We start from the raw sequence: 7,568 nt of genomic DNA, 5'->3' as shown, positions 1-7,568 counted from the left end.
TAGTAATCATAGACCTGGAAAAGAGGTAAGGTTAAAAAAAAATGTACGTAGCAGTCACATAATGAAAGAGATTCAAAGCAGGCAGAGGAATGCTATAGGCCGTTTAAGAATTCCTGGATTGAGTAATGACAGTCATTAGATCAGGTGACGGGTTGAGATCTAGTATTTGTGTGTTCATGAGAAATGAAATGAAATGAACTTTTATTGTCAAAGTACAACTGTGTACATTGAGATTAGCTGAGCCTCCCTTTGTGCTCCCACCCCCCAACACACAGTGACAACAAACCCTCCATCTTACTACACCATGTGAACCAACTACACCACACACCGGCCTCCCAAGTCAATTCTGCATAAAATTCACAAAAGTTATTTCTCATTCAAAAGCCTAACAGCCCACTGATAAAAGCTGTTTTTCAGCCTGTTGGTGCGGCTGGCTATACTCCTATATCTCCTACCGGATGGTAGGAGAGTAAAGATACCGTCCAGGGTGTGAGTCATCCCTGAGAATTTTCCTCACTCTTCCAAGGCAGCGAGCCCTGGCGATGTCATCCAGTGGTGTCAGGGAACAGCCCACAATGTCTTGTGCTGTGCTCACCACCCTCTGTAATGCTTTCCTATCCATGGCTGTCAGACCAGCATACCAAACCACAATACCATACGAGAGGACGCTCTCTATAGTAGACCGGTAAAAGAGGGTCATTAGCCGTTGTTCTACCCTGTTCTTCCGCAAGACCCTGAGAAAATGAAGTCTCTGTTGGGCCTTTCTAGCCACCTGGGTTGTATTAACTTTCCAGGTCAGATCTTCACAGAGGTAGTAGACTCCCAGAAATTTAAAGGAGGAAACTCTCTCCACACAGTCCTCCCCGATGAAAGTTTTGGTTTTCATTCCCTACTTGGCAGTACTTTAGAGTCCCAAACGGTCAAACCTTTTGCTACAGGGCAACATTACAATTGTGTTTAGCTTTTTAAAAAAAAGCAAAATATAAATAAAAACTGAACAAGAGAGTCAGTTTAGTCCAGTGGTTAAGGTATCAGGCTATAGAAACCAGGAAAACATGAGTTCTAGTCCTGCCACGGTCACAAAGCCAGTTAAGTGACCCCATGGGCCAGTCCCTTTCTCAGCCTTTGGAAAAAGGCTTTTAAAAATTTGGTAAACTACTTTCAAAAACTTGCATAGAAAACTGCAGTCACCAGGAATCGGCACCCCAAAAAAGCACAACTAATGTGTAAAATGAAAATGATTGCCAATGTTCAGACAGAATGGAGGCCAGTTGTGATGGAAATATATTTCCAGGTTCAACACGCTAATATTATTTGCAGGGCAGCCTGAATTAGGTGAAGCCATTTTATTACCATATTCTGTTTCAGGGTTTCTCATAGTGAAGTAATTGGGAATTAATAGGTTGCTAGTCTGATCAGCATTGCTGAGGTACAAGAAAAACAACCGTTTATGACAACTGCTATAAGACACAGGGTTGAAGTTGTGTCTCTTGCCCAGTGGAAAATCCTGGACAGCAGGGATAAAAGATGTAACTTCTTAAAGGGATGCTTTCCTATCCTGCAAATTAAATAATATGTGACATGGGTTTTCCTGCTTGAATGCCAATTATAAATATGTCCGTATGAACTGACACAAAAATATTAATAAAAGGACAAGATGCTTATTGGTAAAAAGCATTCTCAGGTTTAAAGTACCTCACTTAGAAAGAGGAAGATACTCTTCATTGCTGATACATTCTGCTGTTAAAAGGGCCTACTGTAAAAGAGCAAGTTTTGGTAACGTTCAGGGTTGGATTTACATCAACATTTCCTGATAACTGGAGCAGTCAGTGCCACCTAAGTGCCAACCTTTATAGAGCTATTATTACAAAATGGAAAATCTGAACTTTTTTCGGTATCGAAAATGTTTAGGGAGGGAGGAAGATTAGTCATAATGACAAGCTCATAGCCCTGTATCCATCTAAAATCTCTGTAAATGATCACTACATCTACAGTGTACGCAACTCCCAGCTTGGTCAAGCAGCTGTGGATAAGAGTTAGATCCACTAATCCAGACATGTCAAGCTCGTGATGTTGCGCAGCATATCGGGAGAGTTTTGCCATTGCCGGCAATAGGGTGGGTGTGTCTTCCAGATGACGTGTCTGGCCCGCGGGGCGGCAGTTTGACACCCCTGCACTAACCCCACTGACCAAGGACATGCTCAGTTGGATATGGCAGGAAGCAAGAGTTACATCTGTCATCCCAAACTCTACAAGTTCATGCATGGCATTAATACCTCATTTATTAAGTTGCATCCGGCTGAATCATACTCCCCTTTTGAAAAAATTGCAATGGTTGGGTTCATACACCACTGAGCTACACACACAAGTGTCGAGACACATTAAACCCTCCTGTTTGCTTAACATAAATGCCTGTGCCAGACCCTCCCCTATATAGTTCCTAGGCACAATCCAGTGCCTTTTCTCAGTTAAGTACCTGAATCCTGAGCAGCTAATACTTTCCATTTATTCAAGAGGAAACGGCGGCTTTTCTGATTCTGGATGATACATTTAATCTTTTAAAAGGGGCCACTAGTAATAAAGTATATAGTAAGGAAGTAGCGTTCATACCTAATAACCAGCCAGTGGCTTACCATGCACAAGTGTTCCGTATTTTAGGGATGTGTAAAGTCACCCACAGTATAACCTAAAGCAGATGGTCCTGCTAGTATATGTCCAAAAGGATTTTGAACAATGAAGCTTCCTTCCCCTTGGTGCAGGAGATACCCTGCATTATCATTTCCCAGAAGCCAGTCTTTCTCAACTTTGGCAGCTTCGAGATATGTGGACTTCCTCTCCCAGAATTCCCCAGCCAGCATACTGAGATTTGCAGTCCACATATCTTAAAGCTGCCAAGGTTGAGAAACACTACCCTATGTTGAGTGGAGAATATGGGGACCAGCCTGTAGGAAGCACCAGACTGGAGAAGTCTTTGTTAGAATCCACACCTTGTGTTAAATCAAAATTTGTCAAGTACTGACAATATTTGGGTTGACGTGTACTAAACCATTAATATTGGGTTATGACTGTGGGCCTCACAAAATGAGTGTCTGAAGGCTGGCAAATGCTTATAGCATCCATTTCACCCTTTTAAAGATACAACTGCCCCACCCCCATCAGCTGACATTGACAAAAAGTTATTCCAATATCTTAGGCAGAGAAGATACTGACCCTCATTGTATCTGGAAACTGATTCTGCCTTTCAGCTGCTGTATTTCAACAAAGGAGGGCAGTAGGAAGGCTGCAAGAAATAGAAGCAGTAACATATTTTATTTTCCAAGAGGACTGCAGACAGCATATTAAAAAGCAAAGACATCACCTTGCAGACAATCCATAGTGTCAAAGCTATAGTTTTCCCTGTAGCGATGCATGGTTGTGAGAGTTGGACCATAAGGAAGGCAGAGCATCGAAAAATTGATGCTGCAGAATTGTGATGTTGGAGAAGAGCCTTGAGAGTCCCTTGAACTGCAAGGGGATCAAATCAGTCAATCCTAAAAGAAATCAATCCTGACTGTTCTTTGGAAGGACAGAGACTGAAGTTGAAGCTCAAATACTTTGGCCACCAAATGAGAAGAAAAAATTCCTTGGAAAAAGACCCCGATGTTGGGAAAGATGGAAGGTAAAAGGAGAAGGGGATGACAGAGGATGGGATGGTTAGATAGTGTAATCGATGCAATGAACATGAACTCTGGGAGACAATGGGGGACGGGCGCTTGGTGTGCTATGGTCCATGGGGCCACAAACAACAAGGCTGCGTTCCTTATAAACTGGACTTAAAGCAGGCTGATGTTCATACTTAGTCTGTAAATATTTTGTTCCATCATGGGAGGAGAGGAACTGGGGGGGGGGGATACAATCAAGATCATGAACAGATGCAGCTTGCCACAGATAAACTTTTAACCAGTTTATCAGGTTATTTATATGAACATCACTCGTCTTATAATCATCTTCCAAAGCATCAAGGTGACAAAAATACTGAACAAATTACACCCATTGTGTAAAATAATATACTATCGTCCTTGAGTTAAGAACACAAGTGGAACCAGAATTTCTGTTGCTACGTCAGGTGGTGGTTAAGTTAGTTACATCCAATGTTATGACCCTTTTTGCCAAGCAAATTACTCCATTTGATAAGCAAATCATGCATGTCCTCAAAGTAATCTGGCTTTCCCCATTGACTCTGCTCATTGGAAGCCAGCTGGGAAGGTTGCAAATGGTGATCACGGGACACCAGGACGTTGCAACCATTGCAAATACATGGCGATTGCCAAAGTACGCAAGTTTTGATCACGTGACCGTAGGGATCATAAGGGCAAGGACCAGTTGTAAGTCACTTTTTTCAGTGCTGTTGTAACTTCAAACAGTTGCTAAATGAATGATGGTAAGTTGAGGGTTACCTGTAGTACAAGTAAACTTACCAAATGAAAAAGAATACTGAAAAAATAGGAATTTATTTAAATCCATGAAAAAGTAATTTCTTTGCTATAGTGGGTTTGGGGTTCAGAATTGCACAATTTCTACTCACATTAAATATATTCATACCTGGCCCTGAAACATTTACAAACTTAATTCTGTGCACAATTACACATTTTAGGGCAAATCCAGAAAATTCTGTGTATTTTTGCAAGTGAAGATAGAAGGTATAAATATTTACTAGATGCACACGATAAGCCAAAATTAAGCACTTTATAATTCTAAAGGGAGAAAAAAAATGTCATGGGATTATCTTTTATTGCTGAAATGTTCTTCCAGATGTTCTTGAACATTGTTAAATATTTCCTCTGAATATCAAAATATTACAACTTGTTTTGTAAACTCTTATCCATACGACATACAGGGCATACAAGCTTATCTCATGGTTTGACTACTGCAATGTGCTCTATGTGGGGTTACACTTGAAGACAACCCAGAAGGTTCAACTGGTCCAGAATGCAATGGTGTGAGCAATGACAGGCATGCCTCAGTACTTAGAAAATCCTACATAGCATTGGGCCTGGTTACTTGAGGCACCATCTGCGGTATTTCCCAGCCGGTTCAATCTCAAAAGAGTTGGCATCACACCTTTGTGGCACCACCTGTCCTCTGGAATGAGGCTTTGCCCAAGGTGTGGATGGCACCCACCCTGCTGTTGTTTAGAAGAGCCATTCTTCACCCAGGATTGAGAATCCTCACTTCATTATGCTTGCCATAATTTAGAGTTGTTGAGTTGGGCAGTGTATACATTTCATAAACTACAGCAATACAATATTTACAATTCAACACCATCCATGTCTATTCAAAAGTACTTCCCTAGGGACGTATTCTCAGCTAAAAAGTCAATTATTGCATCTTCCTTCAATTATTAGTTGGAGTCACTAATAATCACAAGAGTAAAACACCCTTGGGGAAATCAGTAGCTTTGTAGGCAGAATATCAGTATTGGTACGTTAGTTTTAACTAGTTACAATAAGACCCAAAGCAGTACAATAATCATGTTACAATGTACAGCAGACATGTCAAACTTGCGACATCATATGATGTCGCGTGACGTATCCAAGCTTTTTCTCCATTGCCAGCAATGGAGTGGGTGCAGTTTCCTCGTGATGCATCCGGCCCACCTGTTTGACACCCGTGATGTACAGGGACAAGGGATGTAAGAAAATAAGGACAGGATAGTCATACTCCCATTTTTTACATTTGTGCAACCTTCATTTTATTACTAAAGGCTTATTTTTCATTGTAGTTAGTGGTTTTATAGATGAAACGCCAGAACAATGTACTTCAATTTGTTCAGTAAATTATGTTTATTTTCTCTGAAGTCTTTTAATGTCTGCATTTGAATTTTTACCATAATTTGTCACAGTTACTATTTTTTAAAAAAATTAAAAAAATAACCATTAAGCAATCAAGTGACATCCAAATTATTTAAGGGGGGGGGGAGATGAAAAGCAATAAAACCTTTGGGATTATTTACATTGGAGATTCGAATCGTTCCAACTGAGGAAGAAGCACATGGCTTCATTCATTCACTGAACTGTATTTTGCATCAAAAGATCAGAATTAGGCATACAGTGGTTTTCTATGGAAGCAAAAGTTGGACTTGGAAAAAGCAAAAAAAAGAGTATAGATGCTTTTGAACTTTGCTGTTGAAGAAGACTCCAGAGAATATCATGAACAACCAAGAACATAAAATGAATCACTAAATCAATTCGGAGTTCCCACATGATGACCAAGCTCAATTTTGGATGCAAAGATCCAGCTCCTTGAGAACGTCCATAAAGTTGGGGAGAGCGGAAGGAAAAAAGACAGCCAACAGAAAAATGAATTACAACTGTAATAGGTGCACCACTGAAGGACCAACTTGGGGACAAGTCACCAAGAGTTAAAACCAATTTGATGGCCATTAATCAATCACAGCCAGAGCTAAGGCTGATAATTCTGCATTCCTGGCTATGGAAAAACTTGGGAATAGTGGGACAGAGAAGCATGGAATTCAAAGACGTCTGCAGGTTTATCTCTGAACTGAGAGCGGATTCTTTCTGCAGAGAAGGCAGAAGATGGTCAGGACTTGGAGCTATGCTGGAATGAGGTTATTGTCCCAAGTCCACAGTTTTGCACAATACACTAAATCCTAATCTGACCACTCTCACTGGTTCCCAAGGCTAGGTTAAAATAAGATTTATGAATGAATGAACCTTTATTGTCAAAGTACAACCACGTATACATTGAGATTGGCTGAGCCTCCCTTCGTGCCCCCACCCCCCAGTTTACAGTGACACAAACCCTCCATCTTATTACACCATGTGAACTAATTGCACAACACACCGGCCTCGCAAGTCAATTTAGTAACTGCGTTCGCACAATATTCTTACTGTAGTTCCTTTATCGATTCGTTTTTCAGATCAAGAAAAATTATTAAACCTAACGGGGGGGGGGAGGAGGTAATATTAGCCAACATGGCGTTTTCTTTAAAAGTCACCAATTAGGCTCTTTACTGACCTAACTAAACATGCCACGTCCACAGGAGCTGACACCTAAAGAGAACTTGGCTGAAATGCTGGGATGGTAGACCACGAGGAAACTTCAGGGTTGCAAGCTAGGGGAAAAAAAGCGATTTCTTCCAAAGGCGGCCAAGTAAACCGCTCTTGCACTCGAATACTCCCCAAAACCTTGGCTGGGAGCGGGTGTGTGTGTGTGTGTTTTCCTTTTTTTTTAAGCGCACCTTTTTTTTTCCAAAGTCCCTTCCCCACCCCCTTGCACCAGGCGAATTCAGTCAGCATAGCTACTACAAAGACAGCGCAGGAAATCGGGTTAGGGAGGGAAGGCGTCCCTACCGGCCCAAATCAACCCCATTTTTCCCAAGCCAGAAGTTGGAAGGCGTGGCCGCGGTTTCAACCCCCTTCGCAGTGCGTGGGAGGAGGCGGGCCTACCCCGGGAGGGGGTGAAGGGTGGGGAGAAAGGCTTTCCCCGCGCATGCGCCTTCCCCCTTTTCTCTTCCCCCCCCCCTCCCCAGGCTTTCATTGTTGGGCTGGAGATGACGTGCTCTTTCT

Source organism: Vipera berus (genome assembly GCF_964194415.1).
Source record: "Vipera berus genome assembly, chromosome: 1".
NCBI lineage: Eukaryota > Metazoa > Chordata > Lepidosauria > Squamata > Viperidae > Vipera > Vipera berus.
Note: the sequence above shows the minus strand (reverse complement) of the source record.